The 20175-nt window shown below is 40.5% G+C and overlaps 1 long non-coding RNA gene across 1 annotated transcript in view; it reads left to right on the top strand.

Annotated features, from left to right (window-relative positions):
• Positions 1 to 332: 332 nt before the first annotated feature.
• The window catches only part of LOC139118445 (uncharacterized), a 48595-nt gene continuing 28752 nt past the window's right edge, over positions 333 to 20175 (top strand). Inside the window, exon 1 of the long non-coding RNA XR_011548715.1 lies at positions 333 to 589. This is a non-coding gene — a long non-coding RNA (uncharacterized lncRNA). The remainder of the gene's footprint in view (positions 590 to 20175) is intronic.

Below are 20175 nucleotides of genomic sequence, written 5' to 3'. Positions count from 1 at the left end.
TAACGCGACATTTTATAGCCGTGAACCTGCCTTTAAAGTAGTAAACACTGCACTTGATTAACATTCACTTTCATAAACGTTGTAGTTGAGATATAAATCAAATTGAAGCCATTGTGCTCACGTCCTAACAAGCACCAGACGATTTCACAAACAGGCATCCCATTTCTGTCTGCCAGTAGGTAGGGGAGAAACAAGATCTGTCCTCGTCGGTGAAACCTACCGCGCATGCGTGCAGGCAGAGCCTAGCAACGCCCCATGGTAACGATCGCCAAAAGTCACTGACGCATCAACTCATTTGTTTCTAAGAGTGACGTGTGATTTTTTTTCTTCGCACAAACAACTTTGCCATATATACAGGCACCGCCGTCCGCCTCGACGCCCATTTCGTCTCACACCTACAGTCGGGAGACACCTTCGGCGAGTCGTTTTTCCTCGGCGATACTGAGACCAACCGACGGACGGAGAACTACCGCTCGGCATCAACTCTGCAAGCATCTTCGCCAAGTTGTTCAGAAGTGTTCGCCGGACCCGAATTCAAAGCAAAAGCTAACCCTGAGATAACTACAGTTCTTTCTCAGCAACTACACAGGTATGAATTTCTCAAACAGAATATTTGTTGGTCTCCTTTTTTACTTCTCTGCCATCCTTCTTTCAACTTCTAAATTTTGGGGGTTTTTAACCGTTTCTATATTCGTTTACAAATTCTTCTGTGCAAGCGGAACATCATCAACCATAATCAATACTTTTACATCAGTAAGATTTCGGATGTATTCGTGACTTTCCATCGTATTTAACCGTCAGAAACCTATACGGACTCGATCGTTCACCGAATAAAAGTGCGAGTCCACCCCAAGCGTATGTGCTCTTAAACAATTTCGCAACCCGAGTCCACGTTACGTCACTGCCAAGCCAGAGCACCTGGCAAGTTCAACGCTGTATCAACAGAATCAAGAGGAAGCACTATCATCGTCCAATTAACGTTTGATTCATTCATGCTGACTTATGGGTCTTGAAATAATGAAAATATCTTTCTGCATAGAAATAGGCACTTAGGTTGGGTCCTTTGTCTGATTTTCATGATAGCTTATCTTCTAGCTATTTTTAATCCCTTCCAATGGCGATTATTTCGTCTTCTTGAAGTATTTTATGAAATACAACGAAAAAAATAGCTTGAAGTATCAAAAATCACATTCGCCCGGCCGTACTGTTAATGTCTGCTAAATTAACGTTACCCCGCCTGCTCTATCAAACCCTTGCACGTTGTGGTCGCGCGTGTACGCATGATTAAAAGTTGTGTAATTTTGTTATTACGCGTGCTAATTTTGTTAGGAAAATGAGTTTTGTACACTTTGGATGCGAAGTGATATCGAAACGATACCAAAAACACAGGAAATTACCGGGAAAGCTCGTGGCGGTGAAGTGTGTTTTACAATTATGAAACCTGTTTACTCCCTTTTTGTCACGAACGTATCGTATGCCCCCATGAGGAAGGGTTTACGTCCGTATCTGGTAAGCGACGCCGAGTATTAGCTTCGGGGACGGTGAGTCTGCCACCGATTGGATGACATGAAACTGTCATGGAGGTTACTCGTTTCAAGCCGATGCCCCGAGGTCTTGGATAGCCTCATTGTATTATTCGACTCATTTGCTTCAGCGGGCTTTCAACCCCCTTAAGTGCGCACTTTCCTATTCACAAGACAGTGCCAACGCTGTATCAAACTTCAATTTGTTCAGCACTTGTAACGTGGAATTTTCTGAAGTAGGTGACATTGTTTCGCGGCTCATTCAATTTCACATTCCAGAAGTACAAGGTTGTTTTTCTTCTCAAGAGCCATAGCACTGTTGCGACAACGCGTGACCGCTGTACAGTGTGTTGTCTGCGAACCGTGATGGAGACTCCGTTCGATGTCAGGTAATTTAGTCTACCAGCTACGTTAAAGTAGTATTCGCACCGAGGGACATATATTCAGACTCTCAAGTTTTACAATACTGTTTTGCCTACCGCTTTGTTGTTTTATTTGGAAGCCCGTAGAGCAAGCTATAGTTTTCGCTATCTTATTTTTTTGGAAAATCGAAAATCTGAGTTTCTCTCATAGGGTTAACGCATGGATAGCGGCCATTTTGAATTTCAAATATCGGTGATTTTAGTTCATTTATTACTTTAGTACCTAATTTTGCTAGATGACTCCTGAGGTTTTTTAATTGATTTAGAAAGGGAATCCTTTCAGGCTTTAGTGTGGAAAATTTGAGCAGAGGTTTGGGTCCATCACTTTTCAAGGCGCGCACTACTTAACGCAGAGAGCTGTGTCAACTGTTTCTGGAAACTCCAGCAATAGCGCTCAGCGAGAGAGACACTAGAAGGATAGACGGGTCGTATTTCATTGCTTTTCTCAGCATATAGAATCTGTTTTTACTCGGCAGACAGTCATTTGTCACGTTTTAATAACCAGATGAAGCACTGGGACACATTGGAGGACCGATGTAACAACTTTTCAAGGAGAATTTTTATCGACAGAATATCAGCGAGGCCCCCCAACTTTGTGAACTTTTGTTTTTAGTTCCTAACACTGTTCCCTATTGCTGTGTTCTTACCGACAGTTGTTCTAAAAGAATCTGACGCGCGGGAACGTGAGCGCAAATAAATGATTATCTTCAGGTGATCATTAAATTCAATGTAATCACGTGCATAGTGGTAACAGCCGATGAGAATCGTTTCCGCCCCTGCATGTAGAGAGTATCCCCTGTGGGCAAATACACAGAGAGGGTTGGTTTGTCGCGTGAAAATTGGAAAATTTAGTATCGCAAAATGAAATCGCCGTGAATAATGTATATTTCTAGCCTAGATTCCTTTCCCGTCCGCTTGCCTCCGTACCTCCGTCCGGGACGGAGGTACGGAGGCAAGCGGACGGGAAAGGAATCTAGGCTAGTATATTTCACATACAAGAAGGCCAATCTAAAATTATAATAAACAACATAGTTGTTTGCCTTAAGTTAAAAGGAACGTTCGAAGGCCAGGACAGTTTAATATTTGCTATTAACATCCTTGAATGTATCATTAACTTTTGGGGATTGGGGGAGGGGTTGATGGCAAAGTTTAAAAATTGCACGCCTTTCGAAGTATAAGCAATATCAATCCGTGTTTGTCTGGAACTTTTCTGTTATTAACATATCAATATCAATATAGCTATGCAAGTTACAAAGCACGAGAAATGTATTTGAACTGCTTTTGACCTTGGTTTGCAATTGGGACAAGGCATATTCAGAAAGTGCCCTGAAGCCCATGCTTTAGGATTGTGCCCGTAAGTGGCACCACGAAATCATTTTCTTTCTCATGACTTCATCAATTTTCAAGTGCACATCTTGGCGTTTACACCGACAATACACCCGGTTTTGTTTTCGGTTTCCCGCCTTATGTATGTCAAGAACCTTGCACATTATTCGCATTTATTATACATTTTGTTACCAAGCACTAAATAGACGGTTAGTTTTCACGCAGCCTTGGTTCTTTGATGTACGTGAACTCGCTAAGTAACCAGGTTGTTCAGTGTCCGAAACGATAAATTTGGAATGTATACTACACGCGTTCCTACAACAGTATAAGCTATTACAAACAAACACGCCCGGTCACCAGATGTTGATGGTTAATATGCAATTCCATGCGTCATCCTTATTAACCGAACAATTTTGATGAGTGTGAAAAGGGAAACGCCCTATGGAAACAATACTGCGTCAACTAGGAACAATCTAGGAACAAATGCTCAATTTTACATATACAATATACAATAGATCATTTCATTTATTGGTAAAGTGCGATATTTCTCCAATAATGACACTACTCGGTTATACTGAGTTAAAACGAAGACGTTCACTTTCAAGGTAGCGGTAAAGGCTATTTTTGCACCAATTCTTTTCTCAGAGTTAATGTCAAGTTTCAAGTGTTAGAATCAAGATATTTAGTTCAAATTTTCAGGATAACTCCCTTAGTTAATACTTTCTCCAAAGAATATAAAAATTGTATATTTGTAGCCATGATTTTGAAATATGACACCAATCAATATTAAAATTTAATTTTTCATATATTTTTTACATATTTGAATTTAATAATAATTGGATAGTATTAATATTACCAAATTAGTTATAAATATGTTGACACTATTAATTGTAAGATTTGTACGGCAGGATTTGTGAATAAAATTGTTTTTATGATTTTACATGGGTTTACATATCAAAAAATTATTAAAAATTCTTTCAAATTTCAAAATGTGATTTTTCAAAAAGTACTTCAAATACAGGAAAATTGTGCCGTACAAATCTTATCTGTAACCTTGTTAATAGGCTGTAAAAATTCCATGTCCATATCTCATTTCAAAGTTGGATTAAATTGTATACAATTATGTAGGAAAACTGTTATTCTGTCAAAAATGTTGAAAACAAGCCATATTTGCACCCCTCTTTGAAGTCACAGAGCAGTCTTTTTGGTTAATCTCACTTTGACACCTCTTTGACGTTCAAAGAATCTAAAAATGCATTTACAATAGCAGTCACGCATTCTGAATGCAAGCACTGCCTTGTCAAACTTTCCTGAAAAACAGTAAAAAATGACTTTCCCTTTTCAAACATTTTTTTAAAAGCTAGGGGACCTCTACCATAGTTAATACACTAAGGACTCCCCAACTTCCTCTTATTTGGTCAGTTTTTCAGAAGTTTCAACGGGCTATAACTCTGCAATGCCTATGACCCCAAATGTCTAGTTTTTTTTATTCAACAGAGAATGTTGACTACTTTCATATTTTAATAGTTTTATTGAAGTTTATAACTGACGCTCTAGCCTTTACCGCTACCTTAAAGTTATTCAACATATAAGGGAGGTCTTGGAGGAGCTAGAACCGCGAAAGATGAAGCTCGTGTAGGCGAACTCTCGCCCGTTCCAAAAACTACTCTTTGGAGCGGTTTTCTGCGTTATCAACAAAAAGCTGAAAGCCACTGCTTCTTTTGTCGTGTTTTCCCCTGGTAAGAAAAGAGTCTTGTTTGGCTGGAAAAGGGAGTATTCACCTACTTGTAGGGTTCGTTTCCCCCGCGTAAACCGACTCCATATGTCCCCCGGGCTATGTCAAACGACGCCATGCTGTTTCGTTCCGTTTCGAACGTTTTTGCTGCGATACCAGCTGTTGACAGCGTAAAAAAACCGCTGTTCCCTAAAGACTACACGCTGTGCTTATCACTATCTGTTTTTTACTTTTTTTCTGCTCTAATAATGTAAAACCGTGATCCGAAACATCTTATAGTTCCTCACTATCGTCCTTGGTCTTAATATGCCTGACTACTCAGCGTAACGTCGCAGCCGTCTTGTAGTTTCGAGAACTTCCAAATGCATTTATATTGTCTGCCTTCTCCGTGCTTTCGCTCGCTTGGATTTGACACCCCCCTGTTGGATTAAACATGCCGCCGAAGAATCGCAGCACCTTCGCTTACCGATCCCTCCCTCCCTGTAGTCAATTTAAAATCGGAGCAGATGCTCGCATCGCCGAAAGATACATTAGCTGAGTCGTTTTCGCTGTATTGCCAATTAATTGATAGAGAACGTAAGCGACTCGCCCAATCAATGGTAATCATGGAAACAGCGAATGGAATATTGAATGGACGGGGGACTTTTCGACTTCAATTTGTCTCCGAGCGCTTTCATTTCGCATGCTGCGATCAGACTGTATCTGGGGTATGAATGAGAGAATATTGAGGTTAGACAACGTTAACCATCACATTTCTTTGTTTTTTTCAGATAATGATTTGTTAATTCCTCAAATAAAGTTTTTTAATATTTGTACCTTGATGATTTCCACAGATCACATGAGTGATTTAGCAAGGCGAATTGCGATAAATGCTCGGTTCAAGCATTCTGTGTCTCGCGTCTGGCGACCTAGAAATTAACGACCTTTTCTCGCTTTAATGACGTTCTCCGAAGTGCAAAACAAGATCATCCGATGGCTAAGCGTTATTATTATCAGCTATCATCTTCCACGCTACCGACCACACATCTGGTGGAAATAGTTCCTTAGCCATAGTGCAAGACCAGTCTGCTGTTAGATGCGCGGTTATATAGGCTCCGTGCGCCGGGCTGTTTATGTCATACCTCGGTCTGGAAAAAAGCAGCCTAGCATACAAACCTAATCACGTCTTCTTGTCGCACACGCAAGCCTCCCACTCCGCTCAAAACAGCCTCAGGAAGGCGAAATAGTACCGAGAAGACAGGAAAGTGGGTAGTTTTTTTGCGAAAATATGAAGTATCCTTAAGCATTTCGCTCGTACATAAGTCTCTCCTATCTCCTTACTCACCAAATGCCAAAATTATTCAACTTCCGATATTCAAGCGAATCCTCTTTATAAATTTTGCCGCCTGACGAGAGGAGAAGTAAACGGAAATTTGCATAAAGCATATTGATTATACAAAACCACACAAGAACTAACAAACCGCAGGGAGAATGTTAAACTATTTAAAAATGGTTGTTGAACGTTTTTAGAGAAAATCTGGAACATGTCATAAGATGAAAGCGTTTACTTAATAGGCAGTTGAAAACAAGTACCTTTAAGTTTACAACTGAAGGGCTTAGCATATACGGGGGGTAGTCTGGTCGAGGGGAGAAAAAGAAGGCTTTTAAAGGAAAAATCCGCTTCGGGAACAGTCTCAATTTTTTACAATATAACGCAGTAATAATACCAATCTGATTAAAATCCGTTGTAGAGATGGGTCGCTCTTTTACGCTATCTTATTACGGTAAAGACCGTAATACGATAGCATAAAATACCAACCCAAATCTATATCGGATTTTAATCAGATTGATATACATGTAATACTCTCTACACAAAACAAGCGACAGAACATAAGAGTATTGTGGAAAATCGAGTGTTCGGAAAACTGCCCCTTGAAGCGCGGCACTAAAAGTGAAAAACTTGACGTGAAAACAGAGACGATACAATCCTTAACTGTTTTTGTGGTGTGAAATCGTGTTTTGAAAAGGCTTTGTGGTCTCGTAAACACGACATATAAAACCACGGTCGTAAAGCTACCAGGGATACGCATGTGAGCTCGTGTGTGTGTGAAAACCGATAACCCCATATACTTAAATATTGTTTCCTGTTGTGGTTGACTGGGATTACAGGATAGATGTTCTTCTCGTCAGCTAAGGTATGACTTCCCTTGCTGCCAAAAGAAAGAACGGAGATCAAGGCAAACTTGCTCATTTTAATGCCATTATTACAGCTCAGTACGAACCAACGTTTTTTTTCTAGGATGGTGTTTGCCCCATCATGGGGGTGTTAAGAGGATAATGGTAGGGGTAGGTAGGCGTGAGAATGTGTTTTTTATGACTTCATGGCCAAATTGTGACAGTCTCCTTCATCGACCCTGTGTCCCACGTCTGAAGGCCCTGCTTATGCTTTGGCTGGCGATGTCGCTGTTGTTCGATGTTGAAGTTGAAGCTCTTGCACTTGCTTTTTTAAAACTTTATTGCGAGGTAGGGCAGGCGATGGAGTGATGTAGGTGGTCGTTTAGCGAATGGACGAGTATAAGGAGCCCAAAACGAATTGTTTAAACTAATTTATAGAGATCCAAGTTTGTGGGCTTTCTTACAGGGTGTCCATTATCGAATCACTTGAAATACTTAAAAATTGATAAATCCCAACTTGTTGTCTCCTAGAACCGTATTTACCGCTGGAACTTTCAGCTACCTGCTATCAAGCATGGTTTTCAGAAAACAAACAAACAAACAGACGCAAACAAACGAGCAAACAAACAAGCAAGCAAGCAAACACACAAACGAACGAACGAACAGACAAACAAAAACGAACAAACAAACAAGCTAAACAAATGTTGTGGTTATATATGTAGGTGTTTAAGTGAACTATACAATATCAAATCGCACCACTTTTCCGAATGTCACTGACCAGAAAGCAGAGTAGCCTAGAACCTATCCGTAATTTGGACACCCTACTTATGGGGTACAGAAAAAACGGTGGGGTTCTAGACTTAAAGTAGGATAGTTGAAATATATCTGTCCCGTGATGGGTGTAGTTCTTGCAATCGAACTTAATACCTGTCGTTTTGCAAATTAATATTAAATTGCAACGCCAGTAAAATATCAATAGAAGACTATATATAATGTAGAAATCCAGAAAATCGATTGAAAAAGAAAACTTTCATTAAAAAAAATCACAGACACATTCTTTGCTGTGCTTTTCCCGCGTCAGCATCCGCACGAACGAAAGCTGCAAAAAATGCTAGCGTTGTTGATGAACGCAGACGAGTCCGTTTGTCTGATACTCAATCATATTAAATTTCCCAATGGTGCAATCGTTGAGGAAAGCATCGGCAATATTGAAGAGGCTTCATTTATGACAGATACCGTGATTCAATTTCCGTGTATCCCTGTAACTTAGACAGGACTGAAAGCTGCGATGCCAATTGATTCAGTTACGCGCGCATGCTTATTGTTGCGTTCTCTTTGGCGTGACGACAAGGTGAATGGCGGTACCATTCAATTTTGATCGCCTGAGTGAAGCCCTAAAAATGACACCAGAATTTGACGAATAGCCGTATGTAGACAGCAGGCGTCGCGTCTGGACTGTAATACGTGTGTAGACGACCGAAAAGGCCCGTTTGATCGCTCGGTCGCCGAAGATGATGTCCTCAATTTTCAACACGAAGTACGTAATGATTGCCCTTTGGGGAAGGGTGGGCGTAACACAGTTTTTCCTAAGCAATGTGAGTATTGAGAACGCAAAAAATGTTTACTAAAAACTCTTGCAACTTATAACTTTCAATGGCGAACTTTTTACGGCTTTTAAGTCATTTAATAATAATACGAATGAAAACGAATATTTTTACCTTAATAAAAGACCTGCGTTCCCTAACCTTCAACCATGGAAAACTTGAATAAACATTTTTTCGGGACGATTTTTCCAATGAAAGCGCATATCCAACGACAGTAACGCAGGATGTCTGTGATTGGTTGTTTCTAGAGATTTCATATTTACATTGGCCAATGAGTGGCGTGAATTTGATTAATAGTAGGGTAATTTCTTTAGTCGCTAATATTGCATGTCTTCCGAGATATTTCCCGGAACGGAAGTAAAATTTCCGCTCGCTTAAATTTGAACAGATCTTATAATTACATGTAATTTGGAACGTGCAACATACACTAGACAACAAAATCTGTAGTGTAGTATGTTGGTGTCGTGAGCTGGGCCGCCATGTTGAACGAATGGCCCCGGGCGTTGGTCTGTGAAATGTTTACGGAATGCCATCATGGGACCAGCTTGGAAATAGTACGGCACACTTAGAAACTTAACCCGCAGCAACTGTACACAGCTACCGGTAACGAAGAAGTGGGGGTTGCCAGAGTACACGTATGTAGCCATACAGGGATAGGAACGACTGCGTGCCCAGTGGATTGGAGAAACTATCCGTGCGAGACAAATGGGCGGGGTCATGATAACCCCTGGACGATAGACGCGAAAAAAACACGGCAGTCGCGAAAACATCCGTCCGACCAAGAATATGCGTAGCTTAACTTGACAGACGGCCAAACATTGTTGTTCATGGTTCAGAATTTATTCAAATGTCATCCACCGTTGAGAAATTCAGTGCAAATTCTTGTTTGTCGTTTGCGAGCCAGCTGTCATCGCCTGTAGCGTAATGGGCGGCATCAGCTCTTACGAAGGTTTCGGTTACCTGTATTCGTAGAAAACGTTTAGATGATATCGGGGTAGCAGTCTTATTTTCAACTTCAGCAAAGTACGTATAACGTCCTTTCCAAGTGGGTGCTCTTCGTGAAGCAGATTATTGATTATGTTCATCGCAATTTGCGCTCAACCACCGGCAGCAGGGTTCATTCACAAACGTTATACATGAATACACATCAATAGTTAGGCCAGGCAAAATAAATTATTTCTCTGAATCGCCGCTTCTTTTTAGCCAATTTTGATTTTTTTTTACATTGCAGCAAATACAATGTCCTGTAGTGCTGTCAGTTTCTTGAGTTTTTGTTTTTGCGCGCGCGGGAATTCGAATATGACTTGTACATGTACAAGTCCGGGCAAACGACAATTAGCAAGTTGAAGAGCGTCAGTGTTTTTTTTGCGTGGTACAAAGCGACGGGTGTCGACTTTTAGCAGTAATAGCTCTGTTTTGTAAAGGTTAGTACACCGTGGGCATTAATTTGATCACCAGAATTCGACGCAACGTCTTCCAATTACATGTAGTTCCAAAAGTTTCAATAGAGCCGTGTTGATCTTGACTAAATCTTGTGAATATACATCATGTAGTTCCAAAGACATTGCTCAGCGTTGGTCCGGATGATGCGTGCGGGGATTTGTTCAACAGGTTACTGACATGTGACAAACGGTGAATCGGTTTTGATGAGAAGTGTATTGGAAGCACAGGTATTTATCACGATGGAAAGAAAACGCATGGTTGCGTCGATGTCAAAGGTCAATTGGCGGTGTCCTTCTGCAAACGAATCAAACATGATATTTGCCACGTTCAATGCGTCGGATCTGGCTGTGTGTGCTGTGTGAAAGAGCTCAGATACAACAAGACAATATTGCCATTGTTTTAATTTTAGGGCATTTTCCTTGTGAATATATGTTTACAGTATTTTGTTACCTTCTTGGAGCACATGAAAATGCTCAGAATTTGTTCTGTCAACATTGCCTGTACAATAAAAGCATGTGTAAAGGCTCTATCATTGCGAACAGTTTGTAAAATTTAGACTCCAAGTCATCAGTAACGATGTAACTAGTGGGAGGTTTTACTGGTTCATAAAATAGATTTAAAAAATCGCTCGCCGCCTCTGTAGCTTTACCCAAAAAAAAATCCGAGAAACAATTATTTTTTTCTCTTTAGCCTCATTCACGATTCGAACCATGGCCGATGTGCAAGTTCAACGTCAAAAGTTTGGATATATCTATACGCCTCTTTGTCTGCCTGCCTGCCTTTCTGTCTGCTCGGTCCTGTACTTTGCGACTGATGTCCCTTGTGCACTTGAAAGTTTACACCTCGAAATTAACAAAGCACAGGTCAAACGTTGTCTTTGAACTTTTTATTGCACACATTGTAGTTTGTCAGTACTTATTTTTACTGAACAACCGTCAACATTTCACAAGAGTGGCCGAAAAAAGGTCTGTTCGCCCAAGCCTCCAATTGGAATTGAGTAATGGATGATATTTTCAGGTATCTGCCAAAATGTATGTTGATAATGATCAACCAGCTCCTTTCACAAACTAGATAAAACAGCAAGGTTCTATAAGACACGCCGATCATGAATGGCCGATATACTTTCTAAAGGGTTTGATTATGGTAGAATGCGCCTTGGAGACAGACCTTCCACCTTGAGAAAATATTTGTGGACCCCCCAGCCATACCCTCCTCGGAAGACACTAATACCAACCATTTTGTCACTGTGACCAACGTCGCGGACATACACGTTGGCTTCCCGGACGATTTCCACAAACGGACCGTCTTTGCGTCCGCTTAGTCCTGACCTACTGGTACACATGTTGTAACTGTGGCGTGCCTTGCCGGGATAACACGTGAGACACGTTGTCAATAGCATCATTAAACATTTGACCCTCAAAATATTAGAGCAACATGGCCAGTCTGTCGTCTCACGTCCCTTCAACGGCTTGGCTATATTTCAATTAGGCGTTGAAGCGAAAAACACGTATCGTTTTTCAACGCGTCTGAACGCAGAAAATCTGGGCCAGAGCCCCTTGTACAGATACTGAAGACATGACACATGCATATACTCTCTGGCTCTGTGTATCTTCAGGGATGTACCTTGAAGTCTTTCGACGGGATGGTCAGATTGAGAAAATGCAATTATTGCATCTTCTTAGAGTTGGAATATTTTTTGGCGTCGCAAACTCTTTAAACTTTTGCCATTCATTCGACACGTTATTCTGTGCCACCTTTTTTTGCAGAAGCAGCTGGGTGGTCGTGACCTTTTTCACGATTTCCATCTTGACGATCGTGTTCTTTTTCACGTTTTGCACTGAGAATTTCTATGCTCACCACTCCTTCCTAAGATTTCAGGGTGTATCCCCTGCACTGTGTCAACCTGATTTATCGCCATGGTGGGTTGTGTACTGTTTTTTGCATCTCTCAGCTGGAACAACCCGTAAATCTAAAATCGGATAACAGAGTGAAAGGCGAGAAAGCACGACAGCAGTCGTCGTAAAACGGCTCACCTCTTTACGGTAACAGCTACTTTCGTTACCGTGAAGAGGTTGTGGAGCAGACAAGAGCTCTGGGCTTGGAAGTATGTGTTTAACATTTTGATAAAGCAGACTCGGAGTACAGCCTCTCCAGTCTATTGAGTTGCAACATTAGCGTAAAGAGTCTGCGACGATGAGGTCACGAAAACAAACTACTGCCCTTAGAACACGAAAACAACCTGATAGCTGTTGTTTTCACCGAGACATATAAACATTCACAAGGCGGGAAAAAGATACTGAATTTTACACGGGTTGCATATAATATTACATCAGCTGTCGTTTTCGGGAGCACGCTCATTATTTTTCTTTCAATCATGCATTTGAGGGAAGTATAGCGAGTCATAAGAGAAAAATTTTTGAATGACTTCTGCTTAAAAACAGTCTGTAGCTCCGTCAGTTACGAGAGATCGTCTCTGTACCACTCCAAAATGGCGCGTATTTTGAAAAGTGAATGTCGTCTGCTTGTAGCAAAGAGGACAATGACTGTCCTGAAGCCCAAAATGTGAATACGAACCAGTACTTCCTTCATATGAAATAAGAGAACAAGTAATTTTTTGAAGATCTGAGCTACTGGATGCTAGATTGATATTTGAGAGCCGCCGCCTACGGCAATGTAAGACTTCTGGTAATTGAAGGCGTGCGTGGTCGTTCAATTTAATCATAATTCTCCTGCTATTAAGTGAAGCGATGAGTTTCCTTTTGCTACTGTCAATGTTATAACCCAAGAAGTAGCAACATGACACGATATTTGACTTTTAAAATGCAGTAGTGATGTACTTCTTTGGGGTTTCGAAGAACAGCAGTTGAGTCCTTATGATTTTGATCGTATCATATGGAGAGTGGAGCGTCCTGTGGTCGCGTCGAAATATAGCATCAATGATATAAAGTCTCTGCACGACCATCTATCTTGCGCGGAGGAATCACCTACACACAACTGTTGGAAGAACGTTGGATAGCTTTCGAAAAATTCTGCTCAGCCGCCCGTTAACCATTCTGTCGTGCCTGTTATGAGCAAATATCCTCATCTTTACCTTGGATTTCAAGTTTTTCACCCCTTATAAACAAATAAAGATTCGATAAACATTATGAACAATATTTTCATTACAAATGTGTAAATAGCATTTTGAATATATAATCAGTTTCTAAATTTGTCTGACTTCTAACTTTTGTCCTACAAATTGTCAAAAGATGAAAATTAGGTTGTTCCATGATTGATTAATGACAACCTCACTTCCTCAAAATCACGTTGCTCGTCTCTAACATTGTATTATTACCTTCTGTCCCGCTTGAATTCTGGGCTATTAAGATTTTCATCAGAGCAAAATTTGAAATCTGAAATATTTAAGTCCTGTTGCTTTAAGGCTGCGTTGTCGATCGGCGTAGTAATGCCTCTGTTATAGTCGTACCTCGCCGGTCTGGGGAGCGTACTCACTGCTGAGAGGTACTTCGAGATCTTTGACAGAGTAGAGACTCACAGAGTTGTTGGATATCAATGATGGTGGTTTATTACTGAAGTGTAAAGTTTACACATCAGATGCCCAGCTATCTCCGACTCAAGATAGTGGGTGATCATCCCTTTTTAAAAAGAAATCATAACATCCAAATTAGATTAAATTAGTCAATCCTCCAATCACTAATCAACTAGTATTTCCTGATTGGCTACAATAATTAAAATATTCTTCCCTTCAAGAAATACATTACTAAACTTTCTCTGATATGACATTGATCATATAAAATTTTACATGATCTGCATAGGTGACATCATCATTATACACCATTTCCCTTATGTAATCGTCCCAGGGTCCTGTCGGGAATTAAGATATTGATGATACGAATTTACTTTACTGCCTTGACACTAGATGTCACTAATACAAGTTTCTATCTTTATCCTTGATACTTAGGTATTAATGACGTAAATACATTAAATGTCCCTAACAACGGAGTTTTAACCAAGATGTGTGAAAATTCGTAACGATCTTTAGAAAATTCGTTACGATCATTAACCCTTACACAGACTAGAAAAGTTAAGCCGTCTCGATCACTGACCTTTGTACAGATTCCGAAATTATAAAAACAACATCAACAAGGCAGTATTGCTGAAGGCAATGAGTACTTGGGCCGTGATAGAGTAATTTTGAGGACAATATATACTACTATTCAAATATGGTCTTGAATTTCCTCCTGTCAATTAGGGATTAACTGGTTATTAAACGAAGCAATGGCATGACAACGGCAAAATATGTCTAGCAACTTTTGTGGAGTTTGAGGCAGGGGTTCTTTATTTATAGTGGAAATTGCTTAAACTCCTTAAATATTCAAATTACAGCAAATTTCTTTTGTTCTCGATGGCAGATGTCTAATATTTAGATGGGCATATTTAGATTTCTACCCTATAGTTATCCCTATATACCAAAAATCGGACATCCAGCTCTATTGGCTTGCTCAGAATTAGATATGCGCATAATTAATGAGGTACAATATGTGGTGTCATAAGGTGTCCCATCATACCAAATATGAAGGGTGTAGCAGTTGTGGTTACTGAGTTGTGGACAAATATATATGAGGTCAAAGGTCATTGAGGTCACGTGACATTTTGTCAAAATAATTGTATTGCTAAGTTATTCCTGTATACCAAAAATCAGACCTCTAGCTCTATTGGCTCGCTCAAAATTAGATATGCGCATAATTAATGAGGTACAATATGTGGCGTCATAAGGTGTCTTATCATACCAAATATGAAGGATGTAGCACTTGTGGTTACTGAGTTGTGGACAAATATATATATTTGAGGTCAAAGGTCATTGAGGCACGTCACATTTTGTCATAATAATTGTATTGCTAAGTTATTCCTATATACCAAATATCAGACCTCTAGCTCTATTGGCTCGCTCAAAATAAGATATGCACATAATTAATGAGGTACAATATATGGTGTCATAAGGTGTCCTATCATACCAAATATGAAGGGTGTAGCACTTGTGGTTACTGAGTTGTGGACAAATATGTATATTTGAGGTCAAAGGTCATTGAGGCACGTCACATTTTGTCATAATAATTGTATTGCTAAGTTATTCCTATATACCAAAAATCAGACCTCTAGCTCTATTGGCTCGCTCAAAATTAGATATGTGTATAATTAATGGGGTACAATATGTGGCGTCATAAGGTGTCCCATCATACCAAATATGAAAGGTTTAGCACTTGTGGTTACTGAGTTATGGACAATAATGTATATTTGAGGTCAAAGGTCATCAAGGTCACATGATATTTTGTCAAAATGTCTGAGATATCTGCGTGAACGGATGGACTCACTGATGGACTCACGGACGGATATGACCCAATATGTAAGCCCCTGGACTTTATCCGTGGGGACAAAAAACTGTGTCACTGCATCCTTTAGGCAATATGAATACAATGAGAAACTAAATTTTTATTTTTCTTGGCCTTATACATGGTGTCTATGGAGAACTGCCTTATACATGGGAGTCTATGGAGGTGTAAACTAAAAAGTCCTCTAACACGGCCAAATTCGATCGCATTGTGAAACAAATCGACGTGCATCTGTATGGGGTTGGGTACCATTCTTGTGCAAAGTTTGAAAGAAATTGACCAGGGCATGTCTGAGATATCTGCGTGAACGGACGGACGGACGGACTGACATGACCAAACCTATAAGTATAACACCCCCAGGACTTCGTCCGTGGCACTAAAAACAACGCAACAGTTATTACAGCTACACCGGCGGTAGGTTCATATCCAAAGCCCCGTACGGTCTGCCGCCGTCGCTTGAAAACAATCTCATAAACCTGGCCATATCAACTGTGTATGGGCAGCTGGATACTTGACTTCCCGGAGAAGGCGAGCTGTCACGTTCAAGCTCAGGATTATTTCACGATCAAATTTCAGTAAATTTACCTTACCTAGATGAAATTTTGTCTATAGGCTGAAATTTCGCCGAAGTTTGACAAAATTACATCGATTTTTCAGGTTCATATCCGACATTTTTGAGTTTTGAGTGCAGACAGAAATAAGATTTGAGGCAACATGGCTGCGACCCCATGTTTACCCCTAGCCCTGCGTACGATGCTATGTGCTACAGCTAACACACAGCATCGTACGCAGGGCTAGCGAGAGAGTTGCCGACATCGACGGTTATTTACGAGAAGTGAATAAAGGACTGTCATTTTTGGAAGCGATCGAGTAGCTGAGGTAGGCTGGGATACGACTTGGGCCCAAGAACGCTGAATTTCGGCAGTATATTTGGCTTTTTACGTCAAGTCCCAAAATGGATTTGAAGTCACCGACCCTACGTACGGGTCTTTTCAGGGCTGTGGTGAGTGGGGCTATTAGCTGTAGCGGAACACACAGCATCGTACGCAGGGCTAGTTGACCCCAAGTGAAAATGTGTTCGCGATCAAATCTTCCTATATTTCAGAATTTTCGACAAAATCATTGCTTCTTAAATCTTTTGTAAAATATAAAATACTAAAATAAAAATGCGATGTGCCATGTCTCCAGATTTCTAAAATATCGTTCGTTGACCGTTCGACGTAATACTCATTTCGCAAACTTGTGACGCAGTTGAAATTCAATACTGACCGCCAAATAATCTTAATGAGACGAGATCATTCTAGACATCCTCCATTCGCGTTAGAGTTCAGCTCGCTTAGAGTATCATAACATTCTTCGGCCTTCGTTTAGATCGACCCTAATCTCTCCCATTTAGGAAATAAATACACAAGCTACCTTGACAAAACTTCGTGCACCATCCAGGACCAAACGCACTACAAATCTGTCTTGACGTCATCATCTCCTTACATGGTAATCGGCATACCGTATTTTTAGCAAAGGAGACACAGAATACGTCGGAGTACTCAGTTTCAAAACGTATTACATGTGTGATGTTGTCAAAAAAAGGTAATGTTACTGCAGTGGTATAAATTACAAAACACAAAAGTTCAAATCAGTTTATTTTGGACTGGCTATACCCACTATTTCATATTGTTTCTTATGCCAGATTTGACCACGTGCTTACTGGCGACCCTTTACATGCAAATTTTGTGTCAAATGGTGTGTTCTCCTGGAAAAAAAACAAACGTACGATTTCTATATGAAGGAGGCGAAATTTGCCCTCAAAACTCGAAACCACCCCTTATGGGGTGTACCTAGCTATTTTGAACGAGCTTCTCGAATCTGCAGCTCTATTTCGAAATGATGGTCTGGTTTTCTCAGCTCAAGGATAAGTGTTCTCCATCGCTGTGGGCATTACTATTCTCAGCTGGGGGTACAGTTTCCAGTCGTAATGTTTTTCATTGTGTCCGGGATATAAAACATTCCTTTCACACTTTTACTTGGATTAACACTAGTCCACATCTTGTCAGCGATTAAACATGTTTCAAGTTTAAATGTTAAATTCTGGTCTCGAGCCCTCTTGTTCGACCAAACTGAAATTACCCCTCCCACTTTGGCTGGTCCAGTGGGTGTAGCAAGGGTCGTGCCATCGCCTAGGAAACGGGGGGTGCATTAATTGTTGCATTTCGATGCACATTTTGATTATATTCAGAAGATTTTGTGGCAAAAACTCAGATAGAGAAGCATTAATATTCACATCTCACTTATTCAAGACTGGCCGAGAGCAGCACTTCCATTCAGTTAACATCATTACGCCATTTATTATGCCAGAAAGATGAAGCCAAGACATTTTGCCCTCCCTGGTCTCAGCCAGAAATGGTTATACCTTACAGAGTTTTTTCCCACGGAATGAAAACAAATGTACTTGGGCTGAGGCCCAAGTACAATAAGCCAGAGAAAATTTAGTCTGTAACACCTCCATGTATACAATCGCGAGTGAGCATGTCTCGATACAAGCGGCACGAGAACGTGAAAAGTGGTATAATTTCTATAAACCCCAGTTCACATACACATTGAAGTTATGATCAATAAATATATGTATTAAACATTTTTAAAATGATAAAAGCCTTACCTGTGCCGTGTGTGTGCCTATTACTTTACCCGCGCTATCTCTGTATAGTATCTCAAACGAAACAGATCATATCTGTTAATTATCGCCCTGACCAACTAACTCATTAGCAGCTTTTAAGGTAATATGCGCCTCTAAAGTGAATTGCTCAAACTTTTGCTCGAACTTTCCTCAATGAAACTTTCGACCACTCTCTTACCAAAGCAAGAATAGAAATCAGGGGTCACCGTGCAAAAATTGATACTGGAGAGACAAATTACTTGAAATTTCCCGATATTTGAAATTCAAAATGGTCGCTATCCCTGTGTTAACTCTATGGAGAAAAATAAAATTTTCGATTTTCGAAAAACTAAGACAGTGAAACCTTTTCTTTCATCAAGAGCTTCAAAATGAGCCCCCACAAGTGGTAGGTCAGAAGAGAATCGTTAAAATTTGAAAGCCCGAATTTCTGTCCCCCAAGGCGCGTTCCTGCGTAATACTTGACATTTATTGATCATAACTCCTTGACGAATATTGCTTGCAATACCCTGTGGTTCGTACACTTTTCCCATACAGTTAATAGCAAAAGGCTTCTGGGAACGATTTGATAAGTCTCGTTGTTGTTTCGATTGCTTCTTCACTGAACGCTGAACGCTAATGTGTGCGTGGCAGCAAGTCTGGTGGGGAGGCCGCGCTGCCCACAGGGACGCGTTATTTTCCCAGCTGTGTCATGCGCACGCTGCAACCTCTTGCGAATTTGGGTACTATGAATAGTTGTACACACACTCTTACTCATAAGAAATCCAAGGGTGGACACCGAACTAGACCGTTTTGGAAAATCTACATTGTACATGTTGTAACGGGTTATATGCCAACAAAACCAATAGTTATGGCCATTTCTTACGTCAAATAAATAATTTTTCCGGTAACATTACCAAATAGTGCGTTTGTCATTTGAAACGGAGTGTAATTTCGCTGCTTGAACGAAGGGAAAACTGCTCTGTATGCAAATTACAGGTCGCGATGTCACAATGGATTTCTCAAGTGCTGATTGGCTATGAAGTGCTGGCTTTCCTATGACGTAAGTATGTGCAAATACAAACATTGCAAACGACGTCCCAGTGTTTCAACCCGGAAGTATGGATCTCGCACAGTTTTCGACTGTTTCATGGCATTAAAGTAAGACATATGCGTACAACTAATTAAACCTAGTGCCTGTCTAACAATATGTGAAGTGTGGAATATCTTTTTGGTCATTTTTTTCATATTTCAGTGATTTTTACTAAGGTTCGAGCGCGAGTCGTACATGGTAACGTACAGACCGTACGCGTTCCGATGAACCACGCGCCATCTGTCCAATGACAGTTTCCGTTTGAAATGATTGACGTACAGAGCAGTTTTCTTTCAGGTGTCCGGTTTGTGTCCACCCTTGTTGTTTTATATAAGAACAGTGGCAAAGCACTTAATCTTGAAAATACTATTTTTATAATCAGACGGAAATATAAATATTCATTAATAATTGATATGTTATTGTGAACAAACAAACACGGAAAACAAATGTTGTAAAAGATCGAGTTATAATGTTCGAAAATGGGTACTCATAGTACCAACATTCGTCAGTCGAAAGATAACGCGTCCCTGTGGCGCTGCCAGCACCGCTCGCTGTTCCGCGCGTGTCCAACGCGATTTCAGAATGTATCTGATATCTCAAGAGTAACCCAATCAAACGAAATATCGCTTGCCGCTTTGAAATCGGAGAAAGACCGGGAAAACTGAGAAATGCGACGGGCTCCTTCATTTGACGAGCTTGACGCCAGAGTCGTGGCGCGTGCTGAAGTTAACTTGGTAGCTCACATGTCGAGGTCATTTACACACTTCAATGGTTATGTCATCTAAATTGCTATGTAATACGTCAAAATACACTCCACAGCGGTACAGTTAGATTTCTC

Source organism: Ptychodera flava, chromosome 2 (genome assembly GCF_041260155.1).
Source record: "Ptychodera flava strain L36383 chromosome 2, AS_Pfla_20210202, whole genome shotgun sequence".
Lineage (NCBI taxonomy): Eukaryota > Metazoa > Hemichordata > Enteropneusta > Ptychoderidae > Ptychodera > Ptychodera flava.
This window is presented reverse-complemented; position numbering and strand designations above follow the sequence as displayed.